This window comes from Somniosus microcephalus, chromosome 3 (assembly GCF_052327205.1).
Source record: "Somniosus microcephalus isolate GS21.2 chromosome 3, FLI_Smic_1.0, whole genome shotgun sequence".
In the NCBI taxonomy this organism is placed as follows: Eukaryota; Metazoa; Chordata; class Chondrichthyes; order Squaliformes; family Somniosidae; genus Somniosus; species Somniosus microcephalus.
The window spans coordinates 76,253,882-76,269,394 of record NC_140989.1 but is presented as its reverse complement, the minus strand read 5'-3'; the positions used below and the strand labels follow the sequence as shown (position 1 = coordinate 76,269,394).

At 46.1% G+C, this 15,513-nt stretch overlaps 1 protein-coding gene across 3 annotated transcripts in view; it reads right to left on the bottom strand.

The window, feature by feature from the left end:
• LOC147121149 (tyrosine-protein phosphatase non-receptor type 14-like) overlaps positions 1 to 15,513 on the bottom strand; it is a 311,830-nt gene that overhangs the window by 249,750 nt on the left and 46,567 nt on the right. For 2 of the 3 annotated variants that reach the window (XM_085981181.1, XM_085981178.1), the window contains exon 2: positions 1,835 to 1,924. The exons of the other annotated variant lie outside the window; for it this stretch is intronic. The gene's annotated coding sequence lies outside the window, so the exon portion shown is untranslated. The remainder of the gene's footprint in view (positions 1 to 1,834; positions 1,925 to 15,513) is intronic. 3 annotated transcript variants of the gene reach the window in all.

Below are 15,513 nucleotides of genomic sequence, written 5' to 3'. Positions count from 1 at the left end.
AACTGGCAGTGCTTTGATAGCTTGCGTAGTTCCGTAAGATACTCAGCATTGCTCTCATCTTTGTGCTGAGTTCTCCTGTGGAATTTAAATCTTTCTGCTATCAACAGCGGTGCAGGGTTTTAAGTGCTTCTGTAGAACAGCAACAATTTTGTTAAAACTCTTCACCTTTGGTTTGGCTGAAGTAATCAGATCCCGCAATAGGCCGTACGTTCTAGCGCCCATTACGTTTAGCAATATCGATGCCTTTTTCCCCTCCGCTATTTCATTTGCTTCGAAATATACCTCAACTCTTTCCACATACGTGGTCCAGTCCTCTAATGTATTATCAAAAGCAGTGATACAGCCAGTCTTCGGCATCTTGCAAATCTAAAATGGCGCCTCCCGCGCTTTGCCTTCTTCTCTGATTTAACAAAATGGCGCCTCCCGCGCTTTTCCTTCTTCCCCGCTGTTGTTAGCGCTGCTTTCCACGGTTTCTTGCGTGTATTCTTTTTCTTTTATTATTTTCCCGTCGTGGAGCGGACCCTCTGGAACACTTCCCTCCCTCTTCTGAGGTCCGAACGCTGCCCAGCTTCGAAACACCGGCCGCGCCCTGTATGCTCCACCCTCTCTCTCTCTCTCTCTCTCTCCTTGCTTCCCGACTCGCTGCCCGGTCCCGTTGCAGCCCAGGAAGGATCAGAGCACTACCTGCCACCAGCCCAATTAGCTGAGAAACCACGGACCGAGGAACCCAGTCTGGCTCTGGAACGTCGCTCCTGCAAAGCCTTGAACCTGATGATTGACGGTCGACGCCCGTTCCTCGAGTTTCAATGGACTCTTTTTTTTTTCTTCCGACCTTCAACGTCATCGGAGCTGCTGCTGAGTTGCAGGTAAGTTCTTTCTAACTCGTCGCCAGTGTTAAGTCCGTGAACGATTGAGACACGGACTAGCAGGAGAGAAACAAACAAGTCTTTACTGGTGAAAGGCATAAACGAAACTAACCAACAGAGGCTCTCTAGCGCCTTTTATACAGGGGTGGTCACTGCCGGTATTGCAGTCTGAGACCAGTTATTCTCTTAAAGGTACATACACAACACTACCGAACAAAGAAGGGGAGAGTAGGGACCAGAGGCAGGACTCAACCTGGGGATAGCAGATGTGACGAGTCCAGGATAGTAACGAGGGCTAGTCAGCAGGGACCCCAAAGTTGACAGGAAGCAGTACAAGGCCAGGGAGAAGGAGAATGGTGGTCTAGCTTTTGGTGGGGTGGGCACAGGCGTGGGGGAGAGGGAAGAAAGGTGGTCCCATGCCAGTAACTTGGAGGCAGGAGCTTGGGAGCGCCCAGAGTGGCAGTAATGTGTTGCTGTTATTTTCCTTGCAAGGCAGCCAGTTAAGAGAGGGAATAAATGAAGTCTGTCACATGCAATGTTTTCTAGTCAGGCCCATGCCATGAAGCGTCAGTGAAGGGTGTAAAAGTTCAGAGCACTTCACAGATTTGGTTCTTAATGCACATGAATATTTCAGTGCACATTCCCCACTAATTAAATATTTTCCACAAGCAGATCACATTTTGTCTATACAGATGTTTTCCCTCATAAAGCAGACTTGCACATGACAATTATTGGACTATGCTGATGCATGAAACCATTCTTCACATGACATTTGTCATATTTTACAACATGTAAAATGGTGGTTACAGGGAGGGATAGAAAACAGCTTCCTATTATTTGGGTTGAAAGCATGTTGGCAAGGTCAATTACAGTGTAGCCAACGACTGGAAGCCAGACAAAATCTCTAGCTGATGAAACACAAAAAAATCCCATGGAATCTGTAAGAACATCAAAACAATTTGGCAAACCTTGGAACTGTACCCAGAGAGGCAGGCAGAAAAAGAAATCCAGGAGTGCTGTCTGGTTTGAATCGTGTCTACTCAGGACTTCTACAGCTGCTGTTGGAAATACAGAACACAGGCTGTAAAAGCAGACAGTAAAACTTTGCAGACCTTAATAATTGTAGTCAACGATATTAATTTCTGGGGTTTTTTAATTGATAAAACACAATTTATGGAGCAGCTTTAAAAATTGGGACACCAAAAAGTAGATATCTAATTTAAACAGGCCGTAAGACCAAGAGATGACACTCCTGCAATTGCAAAAGTCACTCACAATTCCGCTGAGGGCACAGTGGACAAATGCAGTGCCTGGCATAGTATGAACCAGGTCCCCAGGTTCAATCCCTGATCAATACTGAGTTAACTGATGTCAACAAAGTGCAATAATTGGCCTCAATGTCAATAGACCCGGTAGAAAAGAGAGAAAAAAAATCAGCCAGTGTTGTTGTCTGAAGATTCCTACATTGTACCATGCCTGCAGATCAAAAGGAATTAATTTGCTATGAAGCATTTGGGAACATCCTGTGGATAGGAAACACGCTATATAAATAAAATATCTTTTCTTCTTTAGAAACTTCTAGAATGCTATAGCAAAGAAACTGGCCATTCAGCCCATCAAATCTGTGCTGGTGTTTTTCTCTATGAGCCACTAGCTTAATGCCATTCTCCTGCTTACTGCCTCTACTCTTTAATGTTCCTTTTTTCAAGCAACTATCTAACTCACTTTTGAAAGTACTCTATTTTAACGAATTTGTGGCAAAGAATTCCACATGATAACCACTTTCAGTGCAAAGAATTTTGTTTATCCTCCTCCTTAATTCTTTTTGTAATAATTGCAAATTTGTGTCAAGTTGTTCACCCATCTCGCTGACCAATGGGAACAGTTTATCACCATTTAGTCTATTGTAACCTTTCGTAGGCTTGAAGACCTCAATCAGGCCACTCCCTCAAACTCCAATGAAAACTCGCTACCACACAGGAGTAGTTGAGGCGAATAGCATAGATGCATTTAAGGGAAAGCTAGATAAGTACACATGAAGGAGAAAAGAATAGAAAGATATGCTGATAGGGTTAGATGAAGAGGGATGGGAGGAGGCGCATGTGGAGTATAAATGTCGGCATAGACAAGTTAGGCCAAATGGCCTGTTTCTATGCTGTAAATTCTATGTAAAATCATACGACTGATGCTGTACATAATCCCCCTATTCTTAATTCCAAAATATATTACAGTACTTCAAATTTCTCTACATTGAACTGTAATTGCCAACTACCTGCCCATCCTGCTAGCCTATGTCTTTGTGCAATCTTTCACAGCCTTTGTCTCAATGCCATATCCCCTGAAATTTGGTGTCATCAGCACATTTTGATTATTGTTCCTCAATTATTGTCCAGGTTTCTATATACATAAATAATCTGTGTAAATAAGTAAAAGCAACCCCAACATAGATCTCTGTGGAACATCACTCACCAAAGCCTTCTAGTCCAAGAAGCTTCCTTTTACCTCTACCTTTTTCTTTCTAACCACCAACACTATCTCTGTTCATGTGGCCACATTCCCCTTACTCCCATATGTAATTATTTTTGCCATCAGTCTCTTGTGCAGCAGCTTATCAAATGTCTCGAGAATCCATATAAAAATCCGCTACATCTCCTTTATCTACCTTCTCTGTTGTTTCTTCAAACAATTCTATATGGTTGGTCACACACGATGGGGGAGAAATTCGGTATCGCCCCGTTTTTGGCGCTAAATTTTGAAATCGTGAAAAATTTGCGCCAGGCGCTAATGAGTCCGAGGTTTCCCTAAATTGGCCGTTAGCTCTCCTGGAAAGAGCTGTAGTGCTAAATCAAGCACTAATGACCTAAGCAGGGTGCGACAGGGGCACTACCAGCAGAACGATAATGAATTTCAGGTGCTATGTAATCGGGAATGATCCTTCACACAGGCCCCTTCCAGTTCTTAAAAGGGAAGGTTGCATCATTGTGCTGGTCCTCATTATCAGCATTGCTGGCTGTGAAGGCGACCTGCAAGGAACTCAATCCCCTGATCGTGAGGGCTGATCTCACTCCAAGGGAAAGAGCTCATTGTTTCACAGACGAGGCATTGGTCGCGGGAGTGGAGCAAAGGAGGGCAGTGCTGTTCCCAGACACTGGAAGGAGGCCATTACCCCAGGTATTCAGGGCAATGTGGAGCGAAGTGGCCCAAGAGGTCGTGGCCATTAACGTGGTCATATGCAGCCTGACAGTGCCTGAAGAAATTCAATGACCTCACTCGGTGGTCACATGCTTCAACAGGTCCTACATACCAGCATCTGAACCTCAGTCTGTACACACTGCACAAACCACCACTCACCCACCAAGCATCTGCTCTTATTCAAACTCACATCCACATCTTGCCTACAATCACAGCTATTCAACTACGGCAGGCATATCTCCCAAACACATAGCTGGACTCTGACTCACACACATTTGTTTCTCTTACAGGCCAAGATGGCTCACAACAGAAGGGAGCAGCAGAGAACAGGCGGGGGTGATGCGCAGCTCCAGCAACTTTCAGACCTGGAGGAGAGAGTGCTGCGACTCATTTGGCAGCAGGTGGTGGGCGGCGTGGCTGTTGGCAACATCGACCCCCTTGGGGGCAACAACGGTATGTTCATCCCCTCTCCTTCTCTCATCCTACTTCCCCCTCACACCACAAGCCTTTCCCACTTTCCAGCTCCTGATATTGTCTGCATTCCTTGCTCCCTTCCTGCCCCCCTGCACTCACCTTAACTCGAGCCTTGTGCCTTTGTGCTTTCAGAGAATCAGCAACCAGAGGACCAGCCTGTTCCCGAGCCTCCCAATGAGAGTGAGGAAGGAGAAGAGGAGGAGCAAAGCACCGCGTCACTGCATCTCTCATCCGCAGGCACCACCTCAGATACTGGCACTACGTGATCTTTAGAGGCAACTTTAGTAGAGGGGTCTGCACTGGGTGATGCACCGGGGACGAGCGGGCTGCAGCAAGGCCAGGAGGAAAGGGTAGCTCGGGAGCCAACTCCCCGGAGGGCGAGTTTGCGCATGAGTTCTGCTGCACAAGACTCAGATGAGGACCTCGATGGGGAGGCGTTCACAAGAAGGGTGATGGGCATACACACCGAGATGATAGGTGCAATGACAAGGGTGCCCAAGAGCCTGTCGGCAATGGCAAGGAGCATGGAGGACTCCGCCTCCAACATTGCACAAAGCTCTTCGCACACCATGGAGCCCATCCTTGGCAGTCTGCAAAGGATGGTGGACTCCTTGAGAAACCGTGGGGACCCAGACCCGATGCTGCGTGTCATGGGCGATGTGGCAACTTCCACTGCAGCACAGGTGGACGCGACGCAACACCTTAGTGCTGTAATGTAGTCAACGGTTGATGCTCTCCTCCAGCCTCAGCTTGATGCCACGCAAGCTCTGACTGCTGCCATCGTCACTGGGTCCACCACAGTCCACCGGGAATCTCACGGTGTCGCAGCAGGCCAGCAATCTGTGCTCCAGCAGATTGGTAGGGATGCTGAGGTGCTGCCCTGGAGGAGTGGCAGTGTGGCAATGGAGCAGGAACCTGCGGTCCTCTCAGGATGACAGCAATCCTGGTCCCACCACTGTCACTCCGCCACTGCCCTTGCTGCCGCCAGTCATCCAGCCAGCCCAGACTGCCACCGCCCATCCTGAGGTGGCACAGTCTACAGCCGGGCCTTCCAGGCCCAGAGCTGGTCGAGGGCATCCAGCAAGACCATCTTTAGTTTCTGGGACTGACACTCAGCAACCTTCCACCAGCCCTGCTGCAGCCACTGGGGATTCGCTATGTAGGAGCACTAGATTAGGACAAGGCACTGTAAAGAGGGCAATTAGTTACAAGGGTAATTAGTTAATATTGTTGCTGTATATATGTGGTTGCTGAATTTGTATAAATTTCTTATTGGAATGTTGCAAAAATGGTGCTGTGTCTCATTTCAGCTTTGGGGTGTGGTATGGAATGAGAAATTGATGCAATGATGGGGACTGGATGAGCAACTGGGAAGTGGCCTTGAATTCATTGGAACCGCAGTTTGATGAGGCGGTCAGGAACAATCTTCCACAAGGCCGAAGAGGTGGCAGGATCCTCCGTCGCTGCTGTTTGTGCTCCTGTTCCTCCTCCTCCCCCTCCTGAGGTGGTGCAGCTATGCCTGGTGGCAATGGCTGCGCCCTCATAATGGCCAAGTTGTGCAGCATGCAGCAGACGACGACGAAAAGGGACACCCGCTCAGCCGAGTACGGGAGGGCTCCTCCTGAATGGTCACGGCAGTGGAACCATTACTTGAGTACCCCGATGGTCTGCTCAATGATGTTCCTAGTGGCAGCATGGCTCTCATTGCATGAGTGTTGGGCACGAGTGCTGGGGTTGTAGAGGGGAGTCGTGAGCCAGGTGGCGAGCAGATAGCTCTCGTCTCCCAGCAGCCATCTGCTAGCTTGATGTGGTGGCTGGAAGAGTGCTGGCACACCGATCTGGCGCAGAATGAAGGCATCGTGGCTGCTGCCAGGATAGCAGGCTTCGACGGTGAGGATGCACTTTGTGTGGTCGCACACCAACTGCACATTAAGTGAGTGGTAGCCTTTGCGGTTACGGAATACCTCAGGATTGTTATGAGGTGCCCGCAAAGCAATGTAGGTGCAGTCAATGGTGCCCTGCACCATGGGGAAGCCCGCTATCCTGGCAAAGCCACATGCACGCTCGTGCTGCTTCTCTCCGGTCATGGGGAAGGAAATGTAGTCCCTTCTCCTTCTGTAGAGAGCATCTGTGACCTCGTGGATGCAGCAATGGCGAACTGCGATATGTTAGATATGTCTCCTGTTGCACACTGGAAGGATCCATTGGTGTAGAAATTGAGGGCAACGGTGACCTTGACTGCCACTGAGAGCCGTGGTGCTCCTGATGTGAGGCTCGAGGTGTGGCTGGCTGCAGGAGGTGGCAGAGCTCTGACCACATCCTTGGTGAACCGGAGCCTTCTAAGACACCGCTCCTCAGGTGAGATTGATGTAGGAGAAATGCTGCCGGAATAACCTGGGAATGTAAGGCCTCCTGTTGGCCCTCCTCCCTCTGGCCACATTTTGCAATCTTTCTCTCTGCCTCCGACAGTGACACTGGAGGGCAAGGTCCAGTGCCAGTACAGCCCCCATTAAATGATGGAAATGTTGTACTATCAAATGTAACCCAAATGAATGTGATAAATTCTTCTCAGTCAGAATAGTCCTTCAAGCGGAGAACGCTCAAAACGTCCATTTGCTTTTGTCAAACGGACAAGGCAACATTCTTTGCCAACAAAAAAAACCCGGAAGTGGACACCTTTATATAGCGCTCCTCCAGCGCTCATCCGACTGCATTCCGCCTCCTCTACCTGCCGTTGCTAACGGCAGGTGCTCAGGCAGGGGGAAGAGAGTGAATTTTAGAACCAGGGCGTAGCGCACCTGGATAACGTCACGATTTCTGGCCACAGGAGAGCGTGGCGCTAGTGGTTACTGCCACCGCAAACCTCCGCTTCAATTTCACAGGCATCGGTACTTGCCACGCCCGGTCGCAAAGCCGGTAGTGCCCCGTTAGCGCCCCCCCGGAGGTGCTAAGGTGCCCAATTTCTCCCCCTTTGAGTGTGTGGACTTAGGTGAGGATGATTGGTTCCACTGTGATGATGACCATGGTTGAATAGCTTTGCCAATATTCACCACTACGCCTTAGTTATGAAGAATGGCCATTTTTAGCAGCCCTGACACTGCACAATTATGGCCAATTTCCAAAGTGAGGGTCTCAAGCAGCATGCCAAAACTAGTGGCCCACCAAGAATGGGCTTTCCATACAGCAAGTCTTAAGGAGTCCTGATTGTTCTACACAGGACATGTAGCTGGTTGCACAAGACCTGTACTTTGGGAAGTGGACGTACTTGCACGGATCTCACAATGTAAAAGCAGCTTTATCACTCATTCCTCCAATAACTCTGGATAAACGTACTGGTACTGAACCATAAATACCTAGGAGAAACACAATTTCCAACTCTGGTCAAAACCGATGTAGCTGATCTGAGCTGGGGCAGTAGTGGAAGCACTACAATTAGCTTCAGCATCACTATAGTAGACAATTCAGCTTTTCTGATTCATCTTCAGTGACCTTTAAGGTTGGTGTGATAGAACAGAATACACATATCACTTACAGAGAACAATACTGAAAGAGGTCGAGAGAGAAAAAGATCCAGGTGTTATTGTGCACAGATTACTGAAGGTTCATGACCAATGTAGAGAAACTGTAGCTAAAGCTAACAGGGTTTTGGTTTGTATTAATAGAACCATTCAGTAAAAGTCAAAGTTCACCATTTTGACACTGTACAGGTCACTGGTCAGATCACATCTAGAGTACTGTGCCCAGTTCTGGTCCCCCCACATGGTGGGTGATATAGTGGCCTGAAAAATAGTCCAGAGGTGAGCTACAAGGATGATTCCTAGCTTAAGGAACCGCAGCTACTCAGATAGGCTCAAGGACCTAGGTCTATTTACTTTAGAGCAGCGTAGACTTCTAGAGGTGACCTGATAGAGATCCATAAAATAAAGGGTTGGATAGCATCCCTATTGATATAGATTATTTCAGTTTAACAGATTGGAGAGGACCAGGGACATGAGTTTAAACTACACCAGAAGAGACTGGATATTCGGTGGTTCTTCTTTTCCCGGAGAATTATGAGCCTCTGGAATACACGGCCAGCTGGTGCGGTGGGTGCTGACTCTCTGCATACCTTCTAGAGGGAGCAGGATCGATTCCTGACTGAGGCAGAGATTGCCTCACATAGAGGGGAAGTGTCTTTATAGATAATACTTAAGTCCATGTGGTCTCCTGGGCTGGTTTCGATTGTAAAATTCCTCTCTGATCCCCCCTCAGGCAGAGTATTTTTCCTCCTGGGTTTCTTCGGCTCTCCCAGGAGATTACATTGCTGCGAGGGTGGGCATGAGGTGGTGGGCTGGGGAAGATGGGTTTAACCATGATGGTGCAGCCATCGTGATGTGGGGCAGCCTTGATAGGCAGGAAAAGACCAGCTGGTCTGTCATTTTTATACATTCTTAAGACAGTTGATGATTTTGGTGATGAGATTGGGCTTGATTAAGATGCCCTCCAGAGTTTAATTATCTGCTGACATTCTCTAAATAGGGTCACACACAAAGAATTAACACTTGACCAAGGTACTGGAAAAGGAAAGAAAAAGAAAGACTTGCATTTATATAGTGCTTTTCATGACCACCGGGCATCCCAAAGCACTTTACAGCCAATTAAGTACTTTTTGGAGTGTAGTCACTGTTGCAATGTAGGAAACGCGGCAGCCAATTTGCACACAGCAAGCTCCCACAAACAGCAATGTGATAATGACCAGATAATCTGTTTTAGTGATTTTGATTGAGGGATAAATATTGGTCAGGACAAATATTGATCAGGACATTGGGGATAACTCCCCTGCTCTTCTTCAAAATAGTGCCATGGGATCTTTTACATCCAGCCAAGAGAGCTGATGGTTTAACATCTCATCCGAAAGACAGCACCTCCAACAGTGCAGCACTCCCTCAGTACTGCACTGGAGTGTCAGCCTAGATTTTTGTGCTCAAGTCTCTGAAGTGGGACTTGGACCCACAACCTTCTGACTCAGAGGTGAAGGTTCTACCCACTGAGCCAATGGCTGACACCAGGTTATACCCAATTAATGGTCACTGCCTTTAGGAATAAGGGGAAAAAGCTTAAACAAAAATCACTCTTTGATACCCCAACTTTTAGGGCCAGTGTTGCGCTGACAACTGCTGAAACCCAGTAGTGAAAGTGTACTGTAATTGCACAGTACCTACACAACATAGTACTTGAAGGCCCCATATCTATCCTAGAAAGTTCAAAAAACTAAGTTCTGGAATGCTCTCCCTAAACTTCTCCACCTCTCTCTCCTCTTTTAAGATGCTCATTAAAACCTACCTCTTTGATCAAGATTTTGGTCAACTGTCCTGATATCTCCTTCTGTGGATCGGTGTCAACATTTTTTTTTTATTGATATCGCTCGTTAAGCACCTTGGGATGTTTTACTATGTTAAATGTGCTTTATAAATGTAAGTTGTTGTTGTTGTTGTTACACGGCACCTACACAACATGGTACTTAACCAAGACCCCATATCTATCCTAGAATGCTTTAAAAAAAGCAGATGGCTTGTGGAACTAGTCTGACCTCAGTAAATAGACTGCAGCAGATTTGGAAACGGAAAGTGATCGTTTAAGCATAAGAGAAACATGAGTTCCACTGCTCCATTTGTACTAACATTGGACCAGTAGTTCTTTCTGTGGATGTTCAAATAGTCACCCGGCTTCCAAATATTTTTCACTCTGGACCCAAGTCTCTTGGTTTTAAATTTCCTTTGAATCAAAACAGGTGATGCATATCCACCCTCTGCTCCAAAGGTTTATACACAGGCAAGTCATTATAGATTTTGAACGATGGGATATATACTTCCAATAAGTAAAACACAAAGGCCTAGAAATTGGGTTGAGGCGCCAAACTGGCGCCAAGTTCACCTGAGCGCAGGATTTAGCGCAGCGTTCGAGTCTTCAGCGATCGTCCGATATTCAGTTTCATTGCCCCTAGAGGGAGACGGGGCGAGGCTCGAGGCGCTCCGCGTCCTTCTTAGGGCGCTGAAACTGAATATCGCAGTGCAACGTGCCGCAGCGCCACACGCTGCGGCACGGCACGCTGCGGTACTGCAGGCCTTCCTCCCATTGTTAAGGGGGAGGGGCCTGCAACAGCGCGATCCCTGATCGCGAATGCCGGCAAAAGAGCCTGGCACCGAGGAGAAGTGCCGGGCTCTCGGGAAACAGCCGGCAATGCCGCGGGGGGGGGGGGGGGGCGCGTCAGGAGGCCGGGGACAGAGGTGCTGGCAGGCAGCCGCCGAAAAAGGCGGCCGCCCCGCACCTCCACCTTAACTTGTGCCGCTGCCGGCACAGTAAGGCCCCGTGAACCGGGCACGGGTAGCGAACGGCGCAACTGCGGCGTTCGCAACCAAATATCGTGAACGGGGCGCTGCGCACACTGATGACGTCATTGGTGGCGGCGCAGCGCAAAAGGCTAACGCCACCATTATCGCCCCAACTCAATATCGCAGGAGGCGCAGCCAGTGGCGCTACAGCCACTGCCTGCCTCTTTAGGCGCTAACAAGTGGCGCTACTCACCCAATTTCTCCCCCAAAATAATGAAGTTACTTAAACCAGTCATATGAAATAGTTAAAAGTAACCTGCAAGTAATGCTTAAAACAGCCACATTCACACAAGTTGAATATGAACAGCAATCAAGAATGTTACTGCATAGGAGTCATAAATATATGTATTTTATACACATAGCATTACAGTGTAGACCATGATTGGCATCTAGACATTTGTTTCACAAAGGTTACTGTTAGTAGGTTCACCATATGATCCAGTGTAAGCTACAGGATAAGGGTCAACAGTCTGGGTACTACATTTATTTGTCACAACCTGCTGGGCAAGAGAATTTTCCCAGCCTAGGATTTAGGAAACCCTGCATTATAACTACTTTAACTATGTCTTTAATTGGTAACGTCTAGCCAGTTACATAAACCAGACATGGGTTTGATTTCCATTCACTTCACTTGGTAAATCATGCCTAACCACACAATAAAGCTATTCAGTCTCCAAAAGCATTGTACACTTCTTAAAATACAGATAAGACAGCCCCTATGATTCCCTGTAGATTAGGATTGTGCATAATAAGCACATTAATAATAATAATGTGCTAAATAGTGCAACAGGGAAAATCTGCTACTAAGTGAAGCCGCACTAGCTGCCTTATTTCTTCATATGGCCCAAACATAATTATACTTTGACAGCAAATCTAAATACTGATCCTGCAGTCCAGATATAGAAGCAGGCATGGCTTTTCTTCAACATTTAAACTGAAGTGTCATCCACTTTAACAGTACAGTTTGGCTCAACAGTATCTGAACTTGCTCAACTGTCATTTCATGCAAATAAAAAGTCTGATTTAAGTCAAGCCAAAGTCATGCTTAAAAATTTAAGAACCCCACCCAAAAAGCACTTCCTTTGACTGACAGGAAATATGCTGATATTTACAGCAATTTTCCCCAAGCCAGATCCAAATCCAATTACTTCCCAGAGATCTCTTAAAGGGGCATCAACATCCTGGCAAAATGACTGGGATATAATTTTAACCAACCCTGCAAACATTACTTGGCCAAATCAGAGGGGTTTTTTATGAGGCGTCACAAATTGTCTCAATTTTTTATTTTAAATATCACGATCTCATCCTATGGACATGGTGGTGCAGCGCATTAGTACACTGTCCTTTCTCTTCTGCGATCTGGTTTTGAATTCAGTCCAGTGTGCTGCAATGAAAGGCTCTTCTTCTCTGTGTGCTATAAAAGCAAATGTTTGATTCCTGGTGGGTACAGGAACACAGCAAAAATTGGCAATCGTACTCAGAGAGTCCTTGAAATGGCTGGTGTTGGAAAGTTAAAAAAAACATCAGCACCTGCATAGTAGCGGTCCGCTTCTAAGGATGGGCTCAAGAGATATTCTTGGGGTATAGATGGCTTTGCTCTGCATGTGGCAATTGTGTACCTGCCTGGAGGTGCCTAATGCTAACATTGGGTTTCAAAAGTGGATACAATAAAAGAACTTGTATTTAAATAACACATCTACAGGATGACCCAAAGTGCTTCACAATCAATTAAGTACTTTTGAAATATAGTCACTGTCATAATGTAGGCAAATGTGGCAGCCAATTTGCACACAATATCCTACAAACAACTATGCAATCAAAAACCAGATAATCTGTTTTAGCGGCGTTGGTCGAGACATAAATGTTGGACAGGAAACTGGGAGATCATCTTCAAATCAGATGCATCCACCGGAGAGGGCTGATGAGCCTTGGTTTAACCTCTTATCCAAAAAACAGCACCTCTGATAGTGCAGCACTCCCTCATTGATGCACTGAAATGCCAGTCTAGATTATGTACTCAAGTCTCTGGAGTGGGGCTTGAACCCACAACCTTCTTACTTGGAAGTGAAAGTGGGACCATTGAGCCAAGGCTAACACCACATCATATTACTGCACTCTTGCTTCACTAAGTGCAAGTGTTCACCAAAAATAAATCTTTAAGAAAAAAATACATTGGCAAGAAAATCAAAGCTCAATGGCTTGTGCCAGGATAGATAATTATATCTGCTTCTGGTAGCCAAGAGACCTCCATTTGCAGAAGAATGAATGGCTTAGCTGTTCAAAGTGAGATACTAAATCCCACACAAGTTCCACAAATTCGACTCCTTCTTCCCTCAGGAATGCTGAATGGGCTACAGCCTCCAGGTACTCCATTTTACATTTTCTGATTTTGTCCTTGCTGTTAGCCCAACTTAGTAGAGGTCCCAGAAGCCACAAGGGCGATGACAGAACAACAATTGCTCAGAATTTCACCTCATGTCTGTCCAGATTTCTACTCCGGGATATTTGAGAGCCCGCCTCCCATGCGGAACAGGTTGCCACAATTCTGATGACCTGCAGCAAGAGGGCAGGCAACTACACTGAACCTCAGAACCCCCCCTTAAGCTTTTGTGTATGGTCTGAATTGTGACAAAATTCAGATTTTTTCCAGAATATCCCAATCATAGTTCTAGTTAGTTCAGCACCCAAACATTTTTTTTTTTTTTTTTTAAAAAGGACATTGAAAACATCAACATACATCACTGAGAAAGAGTTACTATCAAGTGCTGAGGAGCAGCCAGCTCACCTTTGGAGTTTGTAAAATTTATAAAAGACAATCCCTTTGTTGAAGCCATGAGGCTCCATAAATCCTATGATCTCCTCACAACAACAACTTATATTTATGCAGTGCATTTAAGGAGTTTGATCATGACTTTCTTTGATTTGTATTCTACTGTTTTCACTATGCAGCTCAGCATTCTATTGGCTTTGTTGATTTTCTGTTCTACATTGATTGGACATGCTGAGCGTCAAGATTGCTAAAATGCCTAGGTCTGTTTTAACTTCCTTAACTTTATCCACACCATTCACAAAATACAGGTGGTTCTCATTTTAACATTCTCTGTGCAACACTTTACACCAATTTCATCTGCTATTGCTCGGCCCACTTACATATATTGCCCAGCACATTCTGTAATTTCTGCCTCCTCCAATTCCACTGCCCCTCCTGATTTGGTATCATCTGCAAATTTGACCAATTTTCATTGGGATTTTGTGCAAGTCATTAATGTAAATTAGAAGTAGCAGTAGTCTGAACACCAATCCCTAGGGTACTCCACTCGGCACTTCTCCCTATGCGGACGTAACTCCTGTAACAAGTACCTATTGTTTTCGACCCTTCAGCCAATTTCTTTTGCATATCTGAGATTTTCCTTGAATACCACAGTTTTGAGCTTACCTAATTGCATGTAGTGCTGAACTTTCTCATGAGCCTTCAGGAAATCTTGGTACTGTATAACACATCATAGGGTTTACCACAGTGCACTTGGGATGTCAGTTCCTCAAAGAATTCAAGGAATTTAGTCGGGCAGGATCTTCCCCTTCTGAATCCATGTTGACTGCTGGCATTGCACAGATTATCCTCAAGTTTAGTCTTGATAAACAATTCCATTATTTTAAATGGGACTGAAGCAAGACCAATGGGTCTGCTGTTGCTCATGTCCAAGTTGTCACCCTTTTTGAATATGGACACCATATTAACCTGTTCTGGATGAGCAGAAATTTTCTCCAATTAAATATTGGGAAGACCGAAGCCATTGTTTTCAGTCACCACCACAAACACCATCCCTCTCCCTAACATCTGTCTGAGGCTGAATCACACTGTTCGCAACCTTGGTTCATATTTGACCCTGAAATGAGCTTCCGACCACATATCCGCAGCATAACTAAGACCGCCTATTTCCACTTCTAACATCGCCCGTTTCTGCCCTTGCCTCAGCTCATCCGTTGCTGAAACCCTCATCCATGCCTTTGTTACCTCTAGACTCGATTTCAAAATTCTCATCTTTGTTTTCAAATCCCTCCATGGCCTCGCCCCTCCCTATCTCTGTAATCTCCTTCAGCCCCACAAACCCCAACCCCCCAGGATATCTGCGCTCCTCTAATTCTGCCCTCTTGAGCATCCCTGATTATAATCACTCAACCATTGGTGGCCATGCCTTCTGTTGCCTAGGCCCTAAGCTCTGGAATTCCCAGCCCAAACCTCTCCGCCTCGCTACCTCACTTTCCTCCTTTAAGATGCTCCTTAAAACCGACCTCTTTGACCAAGCTTTTGGTCACCTGCCCTAATTTCTCCTTATGTGGCTTGGTGTCAAATTTTTTGTCTTATAATACTCCTGTGAAGCGCCTTGGGACATTTTACTACGTTAAAGATGCTATATAAATACAAATTGCTATTGTTGTTGTTGTTTCCACTATACCTTCCCTGTACTTTCCCAGTGTTGAGTGATTTCCTCATAATGATCGGCAATTCCTCACAAATCTTCCTGGTCTCCTTTAGCATGGTTGGGTAAATACCTGCCGATTTGTTTCGAGCGTTTTTAGCAAGTATAGGACTTTCATCTCATTTATGC